At 33.9% G+C, this 20,298-nt stretch overlaps 1 pseudogene; it reads right to left on the reverse strand.

Annotated features, from left to right (window-relative positions):
* The window catches only part of LOC105863189 (large ribosomal subunit protein uL1m-like), a 69,656-nt pseudogene that overhangs the window by 12,434 nt on the left and 36,924 nt on the right, over positions 1-20,298 (reverse strand).

Genomic DNA, 20,298 nt, shown 5'->3' on the forward strand with positions numbered 1-20,298 from the left:
ATCATGAGAGTCATATAATTTATTATGGTATTAAATACTATGATGGGTTAAACATACCAAATAAGCACAATCCAAATTTGTCTTTAATTTAAATTTAAGTCATGCCCTCTCTTGTACATAATTACTTCTTACCACAAGTCCTAACGTAACATATTTTATTGCTCCTCCTTAGCGAAAAGTTCTACTCCTTGACCTCCACCACTTTCAGGAAGTGAATGAAACCTTACTACAATGCTATCACACGTGTTTGTTTTTGAAACATGTGAGGTAGTCAACATGAAACATAAAAGAAGAGAGAGAGCATTTTAGTTTTTGACAAATATTAAGGTATTTATGTGTGCCTCTGTAAAATGGAATAGGCAACATTAATAGAAAATTAGAAAGAACTTTTACCTTATAATGATGGACAAGTAGAGAAAACCAATCAACAATGCAAGTGGCCTTCAATTACACTTAGGAGTGTTCTGGAGAAGCAGGCTGAAAGCCAGGGATCTTAAATCACACAAGGAATCTATCTGTGACAAAAAAGCAAAGCAAGTTCTGAGGGCCTCACAGCTGACATAAAATGGATTTGTGGTATGTTATAAAATACTAATAGGTGCCCTTTGAAAATTACTTCAAAGTCTCTATTCTGACAGGCTTATGCCATAATATCTGGATACAATTGTTTTTAATAACATCAAAATATAAACCTAAGCATTTCTATAATAGAGGACAGGATTTTTAATTCTAACTCTCATTTTGTGAAACTCCCAGCAATATTTCACTTGCAGTATTACTCCATTTTGAAAGGTTTAGCATAAATCAGTCAAATTTAGCATAAATCAGTCAAATAAAATAAAACATTTTCCCATTGATTGACTATATAATTTGAAATGTCTTTTAATAATTTCTAACATCTTCAACTGGCAGATTTTGTTCATTCATACATACATCCATTCATTCAACAATTACTTATTGAATACCTACTATTTGCCAGGCATTCTTACAGGAGTTGGGGATACAGCAATAAACACAATGAACAAAAATTCTTACCTTCTACTTTCTAAATTCTTTTAGGTGTCATGGTTTCTCCTCAGCTGTGGTAAAACCCTAATTGTCTTCCCAAATCTACCCCCTCTTCTTTCAACTAATCAAAGTTTTAGCTGGGCACATGGCCACACAGCTAGCTGCTAAATAACACAGACCTGGAGCTCTCAGCCATGTGACTAAGCTCTGAACCAAGGGATGGGGGCAAAGCTGGTGAGGGCAATGGCTCACATGCTTGCAAGAAAGCTGCTTATTCTCTACCTCCTCTTGCCTCCTTTACTCAGGTCACAAGTCAGACGTGGTTGTCAGCAAGCTTCAGCTACACAGACGACCCTGAGGAGATAGTAAAAAAAGGAAAAAAAAATAGGGAAGGAAACTTCATCCCTGGATAAAGGTGGATGCCTGTGGAGCAACGAAGCCCTGAGCTGAAAACCAGTTCAAACTTGGGAGAAAATTAACTTTCTGGCATAGTTAAGTCACTGTGATTTGGTCCCTATAAAATAGCTGAACCAACAGCTATCTTATGTGTGATAGTCCATTCATCATCTTGTATATTATTTATAGCACCTATCAAACTGACAAAAATGTTTAAGTTTGATAATACTCAATGCTGGTAAGTGTGCAGAGACACAGGCACTTTAACACACTGCTGGATGAATTATAAATTAGTGTAAACATTTTACAAAGTAATTTGGGAATATTTATAATAAAATTTTCAACATCTATTCTATTTCTGGAAATTTACTTTATGGACATACTTGGGAAATTTTGGCAATATTTATTTGTAAGAATGTCGTTAAAGTATCATTTGTAATAGCAAACACTGGACACAGTAAAGGTCCATAAATAGGAAACTGGCTATGATACATAATGGAAAACAATTCTATGCAGGCATATGAAAAATAACATGACAGATCTCTTTGCATCTTTAAAGACATCCATGCTATAGTTTTATCAATGGAAAAGAAAGTTATAGAACATTATATGTGATATAATATTCTGTACAAAATGAATTTTGTAAGGATATTTATGTTTGTTTATACTTTAACATTTCTGGAAAGACAAAACTAAAACTATTAATAGAAGTCCCACAAGGAAACAATTGCAGGGAAGGGGGGGCTTCAGTGTCTCCTTATATGCTTTTGTGAACTGTTTGAATTAAACCCTGTGCATACATTTATTTGAAAAATTTTAAATATCAAGAGAATTGTCTGAATAGTAGAAATCTGACTATTATATTGTTTTCTATATTAAACCCAGATAAATCCTTTTAAAATTAGTTAATTACTATCTGAAATTAAACTGCTATTTAGAATATTAACACTGGCCAGCTACATACATATATCTCAACTTTAGTTTCATTTCTATCTTATGAAAAGAGCCATTGAGGGAAAAAAAGTTGAAGAAATGTACCTTTTCTCCTCTGTAGCCCTTTATTTTTAGTTTTATGCTTTAAAACCTTTCCCTTAAATCTGATCATTTAGCAACTTACTTTTATCCCAACCAATTATGCTTCATGCCAAGAGAGAAAATAAATGATGACCACATGATAGCAATATAATCAATTAAAAAAATAAAATATTCCAATAACTTGTCCTATGTTCATGATGTCTAACATATCATTTGAGTGACATTTTCACTAATATGAGCATTTGATTTGATAGCATATAGACATAAAGCAAATTCAGGAATATGTAAGTTGTAGCTACAAATGGTAGGAAGGATTAAGAATGAAACTAATTTACCTGCAAGTACTGATAACAAAGGCTGGAGCATTAGTATACAGAGTGCTGATCTACAAAGGCATCAATTGCTAAGTTCTGACACTCAAGATGCTCACCCTAAGAAAGATCATTCAACTGATTGTATTTACCACTTTGATACAGAAGGAAAACTAGTTTAAACTACTCAAGACCAATTTCACGTTACACCAATATTAGAATCAGATCTTGAAGTGAAGATCCTTTGTAGAAACATAACAAGGGATAGCAAGACGATTTAACTAAAGTGAGACAATCTCTACTGTGCAGACAGAAACATAAAACTAATCCATTTCACTCTCCCAAAAGGTGTTTTTCTAAACCAGGAGTCAGCAAACCTTTCCTGAAAATAGCTAGACAGTAAACATTTTAGGCTTTGCCGGCCACATTCAATCTCTGCACTGGATATTTCATATAAATCGTATCATACACTACGGGAGTTCTGTGTCTGGCTTCTTTCCCTGGGCATAATGTTTTCGAGGTTCATCATGTTCCATGTAACTGTAGTCTGTTACATTTTTATTGCTAAATAGTATTGCATTGGATATGCAGCACATTCTTAAAGTGGACAATTTATTAAGCTTTGACATACGTATACACTACCTATACACTCATGAAATCATCACCAGGTCAGGATAACAAACATATCAATTACTCCCAAAATTCATCATGCCCCTTTGAAATTCCTCCTTCCTGCCCTTCCCCACACACTTTTGTCCCCAAGGCAACCACTGGTCTGCTTTCTGTCACTATACATTACTTCACATTTGTCAGAATTGTACATAAATAGAATCATACAAGATGTACTCCTCTTTTCCAACTTCTTTCACTCAGCATAATCATTTTGAAATCCACCAATACTGTATGTATCAAGAGTTTTGTTTTGTTTTTATCACTAAAGAATATCTTTGTTTATATATTCATCTGTGATGAACATTTGGAATTTTTCCAGTTCTGGGCTATTACAAATAAATCTCATATGAACACTTGCTTACAAAATCTTTGTATGGCCTTATGTTTTTATTTCTCCTGGGTAAATTATCTAAAAGTGGAATCGTAGGATCATATTACAGTAGGTGGATACTCAATTTAAGAAACTGCCAAATGGTTTGCCATGGAGGTTGCATCATTTAACACGCTCACAGACACTATCAGTAGTGTTCCAGTCCCTCCACATCCTCACAACACTTTATGGCCAGTCTTTTTAATTTTATCCATTCCAACAGATGTGTAGTGATAGCTCATTGTGGTTCTCATCTACATTTCCTAACAACTAAAGATGATGGGCCCCTTCTCATATGTTTGTCATCGGTATATTTTCTTGATGAAATGTGTTCAAATCTTTTGCCAATTTTTAAATTGGGCAGTTTTATTATGGAGTTTTTAAATTTTTATATATTCTAGATTAATCGGATATATGATTTTCAAATATTCTTTCCCAGTCTGTAATTTGTCTTTTTGTTCCCTTGACAGCATCTTTTAAAGAGCAGAAGCTTTTAAGTTTTATAAAGGGCAATTTCTTTTATGGATCATGCTTTTGGTGTCATATCTAAGAAACAGGCCTTTTTATACACATTTTATAGATGAGGAAATTTGAGACATGACAACATTAAGAAACTTATTTAAAGCCTGCGAGGTCATAAGTAACAGAACAGGTATCCAAACTCAAGTCTCTATAGCTCCAGAACAGGCTCTTAAAATTTGTATTTTGTTTTTTGTTTGTTTGATGTTTAGATTACAATGTTGTCAACCCTAAGAAACAAGAAGCACTGCCAAGGACCTTTTGGGAACAAGAAAATTCCAACATCAGATTATAGCAGAGCTCAGAGTCAAATAAATTGGAAGTGAGCTTTAACAGTAATGATGGCAAGGAGAAGTTTCCCAATCTCTGACTGGATTAACCTGTTTTGCTCCCTTTCTAAAAGCAAGCTTTTCTACCATAAAACTAGCTGAGAAGCCAGGTGTAGTGATGTACGCCTGCAGTCCCTGCTACTCAGGAGGCTGAGGCAGGAGGATAGCTTAAGCCCAGGAGGAGTTCAAGGCCAGCCTGGACGAGACAACAAGATCTTGTCTCCAAAACAAAAAACACCTAACTTGCGTACTTCTTCTACATTTTTGATGATCTACAGTGGACACAGCTCAATGAGCTTGGACTACTAGCTGTTGGCTATGATGCAGAATTCCTTTTAAAAGTAAGATGGGAAGACAAAGAGGGTTATTTGATTATTGAATAACTGCTACTGCTCAAATAATTCCAGCCATAAGCAAGATGATATAGGGGCAAAGAGCCTGGACTCTTGAGGAAACTGCCAAGGTTCAAATATCTATTCTGCCTTACAGTAGCTGTGTAACCTCAGAAAAGCTATTTAACTTCTCTGGGCTTCCATGCCTTCATCTATAAAATGGGGGTGATGATTTTACCTCTCATAGGGTTGAGGATTAAAAGAATATATGAGAAGCATTTAGAATAGCACCTGACACTAGGTAGGCACTGTTTAAATTTTGCTATCAATATTACTCTTATTCTTAAAGTTACTGAATAGGAAAAAATTACATATGTTAAAAGGCACTTTAGAGATTCTTTAGTATAAATAACTTTAATGTTTCTAATGACTATATATTTAAAAACATAGTCCTATAAATTAGGCATCTGTATTAGTGTCCTAAAAATGGCTTTGCATCTTCTAAAAGCAAATAATTTTCAAAACACAGAAATAATCAGACACAATCCATTAAAATAAAGCAAATTATTCAATTCCACTAAAGTATAAGCAAAAAATAAGAGAACAAAAAACACATATACAAAATAGATAAATAAGGCAAAGTACAAGTAAATGTCAGTGGGTAGCACATAACTCTGTAAGGAATTTACAAATACCATTAAAATTTGTGAGTTCAATCTACAGAATTAAAAAATTGGCTGGGCATGGTGGCTCACACCTATAATCCTAGCACTTTGGTGAGCTAAGGCAGGAGAATTGCTTAAGGCCAGAAGTTTGAGACTAGCCTGAGCGATATAGCAAGACCCTACATCTACAAAAAAAATTTTTTTTAAATTATCTATGTGTATATTTAGTGCCACTCCTAATGCTGGCGCCAAGAACAAGTTCAAATGACTGGCATATTATAAATTATTAATGAATTACATGAACAAAAAAGAAAAAAGAGGGTTATTTGATAACTCCCATCATAACTTACTGTTGCTATCCTGGTCTCAAGAAAATTCTCCCTTTCTTCATCTACCTTAATTTCATGTCCATTTTTAAATAGTTCAAGCATTTTGGGGATGTCATGGCCAATGGAATCTGGTTAGAAAAACAAAAAAATTCAAAATTATCACTACATCTAAATAAGTAGCAGAAATTACAGAATAAGACAAACGTGTATCCCATGTGAAAATGCAGCAAATAAGTTGTGGCAGATGGACTTTAGGGTAGCCCCCTAAAGATCCCCATTTCCTGGTGTTCATGCTCTCATACAATCCCCTCCATTAAGTGTGGATAAGACCTGCAACTTGCTTCTAACCAAGAAGCAGAATGATTATTTGTGCATGATTACATTACATAAAACTATGATGCCTGTCTTGGAGGAGACTCTATCCCTTATTAACTCTGAAGAGGCAAGCTACAATGTTGTGGGCTGCCATACAGAGGGCCACAGGGCAAGAAGCTGAAAACAGCCTCAGGCTGACAGCCAGCAAGAAAAAAACAGAAGCCCTTTGTCTAGCAACCTACAGGGAACCAAATTCTGCCAACACCCATTTGAATCTGGAAGCAGAACCATCCCCAGTCATGTCTCAGATGAGACGAGAGCCCCAACCAACACATTGACTAGACCTTTGTGAGATCTGTAAGCAGAGCACCCAGCTCAGCTAACATTTATTCCTGACACACAGAAATGGTGAGATAATAAATGTGTGCTGTTTTAAGCCACTAAATTTGTAGTAATGTTATTGCACTATTACAGATAACTAATAAATAAGTATATGCAACGATGATACTTAACATACTTTAAAAACACAGATGACATATTAAAATAAAATCTATAGAATAATCTATGACAAAAGCTAACAGCATAGTCTTGAGACTTAAGAACTTTTACGTACCTTGCACAGAATATACCTGACCTCCTTTACCATAAAGAAGTGAAAGAGCTAGATAGCAGTAAGATTTAGCAGTGGAAACAATATCACAATGACTGACACAGTTCGAAGTAGCTCACTACTACACAATGGTTATAGAAACTAGCATGAGAAAAGAATGAAAAACTAAAACTTAATTTATTGGATTCTAATGTCACTTTGTCCTCTACTAGGATGGAAAAAAGATGCAACTAAAAATCGTAAGGAGAAAAATGGAATCAGAGTAAAAATTAAGAATTTCAAAGGATCATACAGGAGACTCCCAAAATAAACTATAACTATACCCTCCTAAGACTTAGTCATTATCACTTTAACACACATTTAATACACAAAAATACGTATTTTAAAAATATGCTACCATACCATAGCTTAATTTGAAAACTTTTAATTCTATGCATAGAAAATGTGAAGTATTTGAAGGGTAAGAAGAAATACAATGAAGAATGTGCCACTAAAAAGACACCACTCCCTCTGTGCTTCTTGCAAGTCTTCCCTGGATGAGTCAACGTGAGGAACTCGTCACGCAGAGGGCACAGCATACCCTCAGCACGCATCACTTCTGAGGGATTATCCCAGCAGTGGCTCAGTACGGCTCAGGAGCACTTCAGCTGTAAATCAAAGTAACTACCTATGAAGAACTTATAATCTAATTGGGAGATAAGGGACATACAAATGGAACAATGACTATTTTTCACTATCACAGTGTGATATAATTCAGTACTAAACAGTATGACAGCGTATTAGTGAACAGTAAATGCTAATAGTAGTACACAAAAAACAGACACTTGGTTAAACTGTCTGTATCTCTACCTAAACTTCTTTAAATACATGCTTTTTAAAGTTTGTTTTCATAAGAATGGTGCCTTACACATAGTGAGAGCTCAAGAATTATCCTGAGACTGACTTAAATCTATACCCACAACACTGCCTTCCTTCCTGTTACTACAGACGAACTGCCTGTGTTCCTGCCAAAGGCCATCTCTCTTCATTTGCGACTGAACTGCTCCTCCCTTCTCTCATCTACAATGTCCATTTTCCCTGCTTCCCTAGATAATCTTCGTTAGCTTACAAACTTGCTATAAAAACTCCCTTTTCAAAATAAAACAAAAAAACTTCACACTGTCTTCCAGTTACCATCCAACACCCTCCATAAGAGCATAAGGTCTCCAAAAAACAGCTGTCTACCTTTCTTTCTCTACTTCCTCTCCTTCCATTTTCTTTTATACATACTTTAGTCAGGTTATCATTCCCATTACTCCACTAAAAATACACTTGTCAAGGTCACCAATGACCTTTGAGCTGGCAAATCCAAGTCACTTCTCAGCGTTCCTCTGACTTGACCTTTCCGCAGTGGTGCACAGAGTGTGTCTCTACCCATTCCATTCTGGCTGAGCCGCCCACCCTCACTTAGCTGACTTTCAAAGGCTGAACTACCTCAGGACTCAGTCATAAGACCTCACTTACTCTATCCACGCACACCTCCCTAAGTGATCTCCTCCAGACACGTGACTAAATACCATCCATCCATTGACAATTGCTAAATCTCTACCTCCAGCCACAACCTCCCTCATGATTTCCAACCACCTACTTGACATCTCTACCTAGGTACATGCAGGTAATTAGTAAGGATGACAAATGTTTGTTGGAAGAATGAATAAATGACTTCATAATTTCAAGTCTGATATCATAGTGATGATGTAATGGTAAGGAAGAAGAAAAGAATAGGACTTAAGAAGGAAAGACAAATAATTCTCCATTAAAACATACTGATATGAAGGTACTAAAAAAATACTGAAAGAAATATATTTGTATACAGTTAGAAAAAAGAAAACAGAAAAGGTGCCAGATTGAGGATGATGCAGATTTTAGTTTTTAAGTCAGTTCCATCCTAAAACAAAAATAAAACTTTCTTCCTTTGATCTTATATAATTCTTTTCCTATCTTTCTTCTTTATCTAATTTATATTTCCCTAATGACCAAGATGTTTAGTATCATCTTATGTGTTTCATGGCCAATTGTATATACTCTTTTGAAATGTGCCTGTTTAATTCTTTTGTCCTCTTTTCAAAAAATTAGGTTGATAGTCATGTTGACTATATATGTCACATTGACTATATAAGAGTTCTTTGTATATTCTGGATACAAGTCTCCTTTGTCAGAGATATGTGTGGCAAATATTTTCCCCTAATCTGTGGCTTGCCTTTTCATTTTCTTAGTGGTATCTACCCATAAGCAAAAGTTTTTAATTTTGATAAATTCCAATTTACTAATTTTTTATTCTATGGCTCATGCTTTTTTTGTGTCCTAAGAAATCTTTGCCTAATCCAAGGTCACGAAGATTTTCTCCTAGAAAATTTTCTTCTACAATTTCCTGGCTGTACCCCTTACATTTAGGTCTATGATCCATTTTGAATTAATTTTTGTATTTAACGTGAGGGTTAAGTGATATCCAGTTATTTCAACACCATTCATTGAAAAAACTATTCTTTTGCTATGTAATCTTGGCACCTTTGTTGAAAAATCAGTTGGCCATATAGGTTTCAGTCGATTTCTGACCTTTCAACATTTGATCCATATTCATCTATCCTTAAATGCCATACCACACTGTCTTGGATTACTGCAGCTTTATGGTAAAGCCTTAAATCAAGTAGTGCAGGTCCTCCAACTTTGTTCTTCCTTTTTATTATAAATCATTTTTTCTATTCTAAGTTCTTTGCATTTCCATTTAAATATTAGACTAAACTTGCCAATTTCTTTTTTTTTAAAGCCTTCTGGGAGTTTGGCTGGAATTGCATTAAATCTAAAGAAAAACTTGGGAAGTTCATCTTAACAATATAATGCTTTCAAAGCCATAACTATGGTATACCCTCTATTCATTTAGGTATTCCTTAAACTTTCAGCAAGACTTAGCAGTTTTCTGTGAATAGGTCTTGAACAACTTTTGTTAAACTTATTCCTAAATATTTTGATTTTCTTAGGCTTATGTGAATGAAACTGTTTTATACATTTCATGTTGATTATACATTGGCAGTATATAGAAATATAGTTGATTTCTGTATACTGATCTTGTAATCTTGCTAAATTCACTTAGAATTCACTTACTAGGGTATCTTAAAATATGATCTAAGAATAAAAACAGTTTTATTTCTTCCTTTCCCACAGTATGCCCTTTATTTCACTGAAATGTTAAACATAAGTGGTGGCAGTAGAGATCTTTGCCTTGTTCCTGATCTTAGGGAGAAAGAATTTCTTTTCAATGGTCTCACCATTAAGAATGTTGCTAGGGAAAGGCAAAGATATAAAATGTAACCAAAATGTTAAAAAAAAAAAATTTATCAGGTGTTGGGCAGGTGGGAGGAGGGAGGAGGGGATGGGTATATATATACATAATAAGTACAATGTGTACTGTCTAGGGGATGGACATGCTTGAAGTTCTGACTCGGGGGAGGAAAGGCAAGAGCAATGTACATAACTTTAACATTTGTACCCCCATATTATGCTGAAATAAAAAAAAAGAATGTTGCTTTTTCATAGATGTGCTTTGTCAAGTTGAGGAAGGTTACTTCTATTTCTAGTATTCTAGAGTTCTTATGAATAGGTATTGGATTTTATCAAATGCTTTCTTTGCAACTACCAAGATGATCTTAAGGTCTTTATCTTTTATTCTATTAATGTAGTTTATTATATTAATGTTCAGATAGTTAAGCCAACTTCGTAGTCCTGGAATAAACTTCCTTAGTTAAGGTGTATTAAGCTTTATTTGTATATTGCTGGATTCAATTTGCTAATATTTTGTTAAGAATTTCGGGGTTTCGTTTTTCTTTTTTTTTTTTTTTTTTTTTGCTTCTATGCTCATAAAGAATATTCATCTGCAGTTTTTGTGATGTCCTCTATCTAGCTTTTACATCAGGCTAACACCAAGCTCATAAAATGAGCTGGCATGTGTTCTTTTGTCACAGAGGTTGTGAAGGATTGGTATTATTTGCTCTTTAAGTGTTGGATAGAATGCACCAGTAAGAAGTCAGGTGGGCCTGGACTTTTCATTGGAGGAAGTTATAAAACTAATTCAATTTCTTTACTTGATGTAGATCTATTTAGATTTTCTATTTCTCCCATATACTTTTGGGAATTTGTCTTTCAAGAAATTTGTCTATTTCACGTAAGTTGTCACATTTATTGGCATAAAGTTGCTCATAATATTGCCTTATTATCTTTTAATGTTTATGGAATATGTATTAATGTCTCTTCTTTCATTCCTGACACTGATAATCTATCTTCGCTTTTATAAAAGAAAAAAAATCAGTCCAGCTAAAGTTTTTATCAACTTTATTGATCCTTTTAAAGAATGAGTTTTGCTTTCATTGATTTTTCCCTACTGCTTATCCTTTTTCTATTTCAGTGACTTCCACTCTTATCTTTATTATTTTCTTCCTTCTTCTTACTTTGGGCTTGGGTTTAATTTGCTTCTTTTTTTCTAGGTTCATAAGGTAAAACCTTAGAACAATGATTTTAAAGCCTTTCTCTCTCTCTCTCTCTCTCATCTATCTGACAGGGTCTTGCTATATTACCTAGGCTGGAGTGCAGTGGCTATTCACAGGCATGATCATAACGCACTGCTGCATCGAACTCCAGTCCCCAAAGGGTCCTCCCACCTTAGCCTCTCAAGTAGCTGGGACTATAAGCACCTGTCACCTCAAACACAGCTAATTTGGCCTTTAAAGCTATAAATGTCACTGTAAATACTGTTTCAGTTACATTCAACAAGTTTTGGTATGTTGTTTTCACTGTCATTCAGTTCAAGACATTCTCTGATTTCTTCTTTGATCAATGAGTTACTTAATAGTGGGTTGTTTAATTTGAATGTATTTGGAAATTTTTCATGGTTACAAATTTCTAATTTAACTCAGTTATGATTAGAAAACATACTGTGTATTGAGTTCAATTCTTTCAAATCAATAAATTTAAGACTTGTCTTATAACCCAGCAAATGGTCTATCCTGGTGAATGAGCAATATCAAACAACACTAGCTGTTGTTGGGTGAAGTGTTCTATAAATATCAATTAGGCCAAGATGGTTGAGAATGTTGCTCAAATCTTTTATATCTTTACTGATTTTTCTGTCTATATGTTCTATCAGTTATTGAGAACATTAAAATCTCTAATTATACTTGACAATCACTCTATTTCTCCTTTCATTTCTGCCATGTTTGCTTCATGTATTTTGAGGCTTTGTTTTTACATGAATATGACCTATTATTATTATTATTAAAGAATATCCATCTTTTCTCTAGCAATAATCCTTAAAGTCTATTTTGTCTGACAATATAGAACTCAACTCTCTAATGCTTACTATTTTCATAGCATACCTTGCCCATCATTTTATTTTGAGCCTATTTGTGTGTTTGAATATAAAGAAGGTCTCCTGTAGACAGCATAGAGATGGATTGTTTTTTCATCGTCTTATATATCTTAAAACCTGCCTTTAGGTTGGAGTGTGTAGTCCATTTCCAATTAACACAACTAATGATATGGCTAGACTTAGGTCTTCATTTTGGTATATATTTTCTATTTGTCTCATCTTGTTTGTTCTTGTTCCTCCTTTACAGACTTACTTTGTTTTAAACAAAAAAATTTCAGCGTATCATTTGTATTACTCTACTTCATTTAAGCTGTATCTCCTTGTGTGTGTTTTTTGCTTGCTCTAGAGATTACAATGTGCACACTGATTTATCACAACCTACTTCATGTTGATACTGTTACTATTTTATGCTAATATACAATAAAGTTGTACCAGCCTATCTACTCCCTTCCCCTTGTAATATTACTGTCATGCCCAAACCTCCTGTATATTTAGCTTTAATAATATTCACTGGGCTACTCAAGACCAAAATTAGGGAATCATTCTAGATTCCTTCCTCTCCCTTACCCCCCACATCAAATCAACAACTCCTGTTAATTCTACGTCTTCAATATCCCACACAGCCTTCCTCTTCCGTCTTCCTTGCCACCACCGGATGCTGTCCTTATTCATCTTTTATCTAGACTACTGCAACGGACTCCTCACTGGTCACTGTTCTTAAAGTTTCATGATCCTTATATGGACACCTTACCACTTACCCAGTCCCCACAATATTCATTCTAATAAGTAAATATTTTATATCACTCTTCTGAGCAACAGTTTTCAATGGCTCCTATTTGCACAGAGGATTAAATCGAATCTCCACGGTGTAGCACACAAAGCCCTCTGTGACCTGGCCCACCAACTATCACTGACCCCCCCCCCCAACTGACTACCACTATCTGATAACACTTATCTACCAAATGGCAGAAAGCTACTTATAATTTCCTTAACATAACTAGCTCTCTCATACTTTTGTGCATTATAAAAGGTCATTTCCTCTGTCTGAAATGTCATCCCCATGTACATGAGGAAAGCAAATGCTTATTCTTGCTTAACCTCTGAACTGCTAGCTATCTTCTTTATATAATCTGATTCTACAAAGTAGTCCCTCATTCCTCTATGTACTTCATACATTTTCCACTAATACACTTACTGAATTTAGTGCAGCAGTTTGTTCTCATCTTTCTTCCCTCTTGATGTTTATCTTCTTGAAGATGGGAAATGTCTTTATTTTTCAATCCTCAGTACTAAGTGCAGGGCCTGCACATAGTAGGCATTTAATAATTATCTGTTTGTTCAATAAATGATTTATAAAGGTAGAAATGATATATGAATACATGAAAAAGAATAAGTTCTCCTAAAGTAATGTGGAAAATGAATAGCTACTTTAGGAAGTGTAGAGAGCCAATTATAATAACAGTGGCCCATATATATTATGTACTTCTTATATACCCAGCTTGTGCTAAGCTCTGCACATATCACGGAAACACTATGGGATAATGTTATGGTGAAACCCATTTTGTAGATGAATAAACACAGGCACAAAAATGTTAAAAAGTATGTTCAACATCATAGTAGATGATAAAGTCAAGACTGAGAGAAGTCTATATTTACTACTATTCTATTCTGCTTTTCAATATAGCCAAATGCTAAATTGTCACTGCTATTTCTAGAGCTTTGCTATTCCTTATTGCTATGAAATTGTTCTTCTCTTTCCTCTGTGTTATACGCTCTTCTACTTTTCTCCTCTTTCTTCCTTTCCCCTTCTCTTCCTCTAATTCCTTCTGTTCAATTTCCATAATGAACATAACCTATACCAAACTATATGATCAGGTATTTCACCCTGATGTACCTTCTCTTTTCTTTTTTTACCATGAAAGACAAATAAGGAATAGTTAGTGAGAAAGGAGGTGAGTTAGGATTGTAAATGTAAAAGAAAGTTTCCAGAAACAGTTTGAATCTGGCAAAAGAAAGACCTGTGATTACAACTGACAGCAACATTTTAGCTAAATTATGGAAGACAAGGCTGTAAGAAAGAATAATGCTTCATAAGGAAATGGAGATAGCCAATCACCAAAGACTACGTATTTGAAAAACTTGGTATAAAACAACAGAAAGAACTAAGATTATAGCTAGAAAGGATAGTTGACTCAAATATGGCTGGGGGCAGAGGGAGGCTGTGGTTTGCTTTTTGTTTGTTTAACTAGAGACATCTGAGCATAATTAAACGCTAAAGTCAAACCAGTTTGCCTACTGCAGAAAACAAAAGTATTAGTTCTATGACGGCAAAGACTTGGTCGTCTGTCTTGTTCACAGCCATCACACACCCAAGGTTTCATACACAGTAAATGATTACTATAAATACAATTATTCTAATCTGAGAAAAACCTATAAATTGTAAATAGTCCATTTTTAAGTTGCATTGTTTAATTCTATACTACTAACAATTGAATGCTGTATTAAATGTTCATTGTACAAATATTTATAGAGTACATACTACAAATATGTAGTATAGGATGGGAATGGGAATACAGCAGTGGACAAAACAAAACGACCCTTGCTCTAATGAGAGGATCTAAACACAAATCACAAATTAAAAAATAAGGTACCAAGAGTGGTAAATATTAAAAGGAATACAAAAGCATAATGAGTTATCTAGTGATAATGGGAAGTGGGGGTTAATATTTTATATAGGATGGTCATGGATGGTCTGTTTAGGTGATATTTTAGTGACAAACTGAACAAGGAAAATAAGCAAAGAGCCCTATAGACACATGGGACAAATGTCCAGAGACCTAAAGGGGTCTTAGTGTGTGTGTGTGTGTGTGTGAAGAGCAAGGAGGCTGAAGCAAGGGAAACAAAGGAAAGCATAATAGAGCCAGCTGTAATACATCCATAATTGATCTACAATAATCATAACAGTACCTAATCATTAATAAAGTCTTTCACATATGGACAGTTTTTAAACTAATACATGAGGGGGGGGAATTTTTTTTTAATGTCAAATTGATTACCCTACAAAAATTCTCTATGTTTTAGTATTTTTCCTTATATAATCAGAGTTCTGATCATTCCAATAATGCAAACAATACTCTAATGTACATGTTATTTTACAAGTTAAAAATACTCCACACTAAATTTCAAGAATCTTAACATCCATGAGTCTCACGAATGATACAACCAACTTCCTTACAGAAAGCAGTGTCCTGCTCAGTAGGTGTGAATATCCTTTGAACAAGACTCCAACTAGAGCACTGGTGATCAATTCTAAGAGCTACATGCTACGAGGAATACATATTAGTATAATTCTAATTTTCTAAGCATGTCTCTTTCCCATTTACCTGCCAATAATTTGATATGGTTTAAAAGAATTCAACTGTTTCCATGCATGCCGCAGTATCTACCACGGGTTAATATGCGTAGCAGAAGACTAATTCAATTAAGTCAAGCTATTTTTCACATTAGTATTTTTGGTTTAGTAAATGATAAGATTAGGAATAAGAATTTTTAAAAATCAATAAAATAGACCTATATTAGAGATAAGAGAATTTCAGGGGCATTTACATTGAGTGGGGAAAAAGCCAAATGATAAACAAAAATGAAGCAAACTTTCTTCTTCCAAGAAATTTTAAAAAGCAAATTAAATTTTTTTTTAATGAAACAAAAAACAAATACTGAGAAAACAAGCCAAATGTGCATTTGAAAAAGAGAACTTGCCTAGCTATGTAAGCAATTAAACCGAATAAAACTGCAGCATTAAACATGCTGCAAAATGTGCACACACCCACTCCCATAAATAAAACTGAAACAAAATGGGAAACTAATGAGCTCAGCTTGTTTGTTTTTTAATTTCATCCACTGGCTCAAAATGTAATTTCTATTTTACCCTAAAGACTTTTGTTGGATATAAGTGGAATCAAACGTTCTTAAACAAGAATCTGAATGAACTCTGAAAATGCATAATTCAAGCTTCATTTGTTCTAATGCACATCTGATGTATTCTGTTTCAACATTTTTGACAGGTTAATCATTTGTCTTCATGTTTAAAGAACACAAATGTTTTGCCAGTGCTGTTAAACAGATCATGTGGGGGTGAGAAGAAAACGTTAGAGAAAAGAAAAAACTATTTTTTCAAGGTGCCTTTGTTGAACAAATGGGGAGGAAGCATACTTAAGTGCTTCATCATGATATGCAAAGTTGTAATTCATTACGAAAGCAGAAATAAAGTAAAGTGCACAAATAAAAATGAACATTTTAACAGGAAACTTTTGTTATTTGGAATAAAGAAATAAGTTACTTAAAAACAAAAAAAACATAGTCCTAAATTTTGCAATGACAATGGTAATTTTTAAAAAAATCCTTCATGGCTAAGGAAAATGGAAGCCAAAAACAAGGTTTTACAGACTTGTCTATGAATAAAGTAGCAAAGGTGATAAAATTAAAATCTGTGAAAAATCAGTTCACTATGCAAAGTAAGGAGCTAGATAAACCCAGTCATTTTCAGTTTTGACTATAGTTTATTTTGCTCTGATTTGAACTTGAATTTAATTAGAAACAAAAAAACAATTATGAGAAATATTTTCATCAGATTTAACTTCGATTCTGGCTTAATTTTTAAAATGATGTTCAGTTTTAAGTCTTACCTAGGAAATAATATAAATATGATTCCATGACAAAAGATACTACTGTAATGGTAATTACTAATAAAAAGTATCAAACCTCAGTCCAATAGCTAATAAAGAGGTGTGATTTACTATGGACTATCAAAAATAAATAAAACTCTAGTACAAGAAAAGAACTGGAGAATCCATTCGAATTTGCTTAAATCACTGATCATGATTTAGAATTCAGACAAGTGTTAGTGGTTAGCATGGATGAAAAATTTTAGCAGGATTTTTTAGCTCAACTAGAGTTAAAATTTGAAGACAAATCTACTAAAACAATTTTAAATATTTATTGTTTACACTATAAAATTTTATTTGAAACAATACCTATCTACACCAGACATTTAGCACTACCTAAAAAAAAAAACTGTAGGCAAATGAACTTGCTTTTCTTCCCAAATGTATCCATTAATGATATTGCTTATTAGGAAAAGTCCCTAGGCTTAAAAATCTCAGCATCATTTGATTCTTCCCTTTCTCCCCCTTACCAGTACTAAACATTTAGTTGCAAAGTCCTAGTATCTTTGACATTTGTCTTCTTCACTCCAGTCTCATTATAAAGACCTTTATTAGTCTCTTGCAATCGCACACTAACTGGTCTCCTTGCTTCTAGTTTCAATTCATGCCAATACATCTTACAAACTCTTGCCAAATTAAAGCTCTAAAGAACAGATTATGTCATTCTCCACCTCAAAAACTTCTAAGGGATTACTTTTGAACACACAATAAAAGTCCTTCTCAATATGGCATCGAGCTACCTGTCCAACATCATTTTCCATTATCTTCTTCTATTTCAATATAGGGGTGCCATTCCCTACAGCCAAAGAGAACTAATTGATATTTCTTATACTTGGCCTCTAATTTCTGACTTACTCCAATGATTAATACATTCCACATACTCAAAATAATATTCACCTTAATCAATTCATCCAATTAATGTCACCCCTTTATATCTACATGTCACCTCCTTTATGATGCCTTCCCTGATTCCCCACCTATATGTAAACTCCTCCTCCACTGAACACCCATAGCACCTTGTGAATTTATTATTTAATATTTCACACTTTATAACATGGCTCTTTAAGGGAAAATATCCATAATGGAAAAATTCCCTAAGGGAAAATACCTGCAGAGCCATGCACATAGTCAGCATTCGCATATATGTTGAATGTTTAAATAAATGAGCATACATATTAATTGATAAAGAAATATAAAAGTCAATAAAACAGTGTGATGATAACATACCTAGTAGATAATAAATTATATTTATTTGGAGCTAGGCTATAATTTAAATTTAAAGAACCATTATTATAAAGTAACCACATTTTCAAATTATATTGGATTACCAATATTAATGCCAACAGAAAAAAAATCAAATCCTCATGTTCTCATATAAAAAAAAACTTAAATACAAAGACATACTATTTATTCTACATAAGTATTAACAACTTTGTTTCCTAACTGAACAAAGTTAAGATGAAAGTTTTTCATAGTATATTGAAATAATACAAAGAATTCTCTCTTACTTCGAGTTTGCTTTGGAAATCTTTTTTTTCAGTTTCTTCTTCAATGGATTAAGCTCAGGCATTATTTCTGGAATAGCTACATAAAAGTCTACATGAATTTCATCATCCAAAATCTGAAAATGAGAAAAAAAAAGATAATCTTAGATTAAATGAAAAGCTTTATTCTTCTGAGAATAAAGAATTTGGTAATTTCCCTTACAATTCAGAAAACAGACATTAAGCACAATTATTTTCTTCAAACACAAGGATCATATGAATACATTTACCAATTATGAAAACCATCAAAAGCAAAACATTTTTTTAAAAAACATACACAATTTTTATTTGTCAATTAAAAAAATAAATTAAAAAAATTTAAAGGCACTTTGCTCTCTGGCAATAGATACAAGGCCCAAAATGTATCCCACCCTCACCCTCCATAGAGGTTCAAACTTTTCCTTGATCCAAAAGGCACCTCCAAGGTGCTTGAGCAGTAGCAAAACATTTTCTTCTGTTTTCTTTTAAAAACAGCTATATCGATTTTGTAAAAACAAAAAATACTTAATGATTTTAATTCTTCCATGGGGTTATGCTAGGCAAAATGTTATAAACATCACACTGATATGCACATAGCTCATACAATTCCACAAAGTTGAATTCATTTGTCCTTTAAAACTGAAGAAACCAAGCCGGGCGCGGTGGCTCACGCCTATAATCCTAGCACTCTGGGAGGCTGAGGCGGGCGGATTGCTCGAGGTCAGGAGTTCGAAACCAGCCTGAGCAAGAGCAAGACCCCCGTCTCTACTATAAATAGAAAGAAATTAATTGGCCAACTAATATATATAGAAAATTAGCCGGGCATGGTGGCGCATGCCTGTAGTCCCAGCTACTCGGGAGGCTGAGGCAGAAGGATTGCTTGAGCCTAGGAGTTTGAGGTTGCTGTGAGCTAGGCTGATGCCACGGCACTCACTCTAGCCTGGTCAACAAGCGAGACTCTGTCTGTCTCAAAAAAAAAAAAAAAAAAAAAAAAACCTGAAGAAACCTACTAAAGCTAAAATTTTTGCAATAGGTCACATGTAACATTAATAAGCACTAGCTACCAAACTCACTAGCAACCTAATTTAGCTTCCTAAATTTAGAGCATCAAGAGAACTGAATCTGTAATTATTTTTACAAAGAACTGAAGCTAAAATTCTCCTTGCCACCAATAACTAAAAATAAAAGAGGAGGGGGAGTGATCAAAGACAAGTTCATTTATAGTTTATTATCTACACTTTATTTCCATTCTCAGAGCAAAGGGATTATTATTAATAGTCAATTTTTAGAAAACGTTTTTGATTAATTTAGGCAAGCAACCAAAATCATTATTATACTACTATGATATACTTAAAAATTTTGTTGATTATAAAATTAAGCAACTTTTTAGAATGATACTGCCTTGGAAACAAATATTTCACCAATAATTCTTTTTGCATGAAATCTTACCACAATATGCTGTTCAAAACCTTGGGATGGGGCTACACAGTGAACCCTAAAAACTTGAACTCCAGCAAAACTAAGCAGTGATTATAGAATTTTATCTTCCTGTTACTATTCTTTCTTTTTACAAATCCTTTCTCCTTAAATAACATAATATGCTCTCCTTAACAATAACAATTACATCAAATGAGCACTTCTCATGTGCTAAGTATTCTGCTAAATATTTTACAAGGTTTAGTTCATCCAGTCTTCAAAATAACCTTATAAAGTAAGTACTGACATTGACCACACATTCCAAATAAAGAAACTGAGGGCTCAG

This window comes from Microcebus murinus, chromosome X, assembly GCF_040939455.1.
Source record: "Microcebus murinus isolate Inina chromosome X, M.murinus_Inina_mat1.0, whole genome shotgun sequence".
Classification (NCBI taxonomy): Eukaryota; Metazoa; Chordata; class Mammalia; order Primates; family Cheirogaleidae; genus Microcebus; species Microcebus murinus.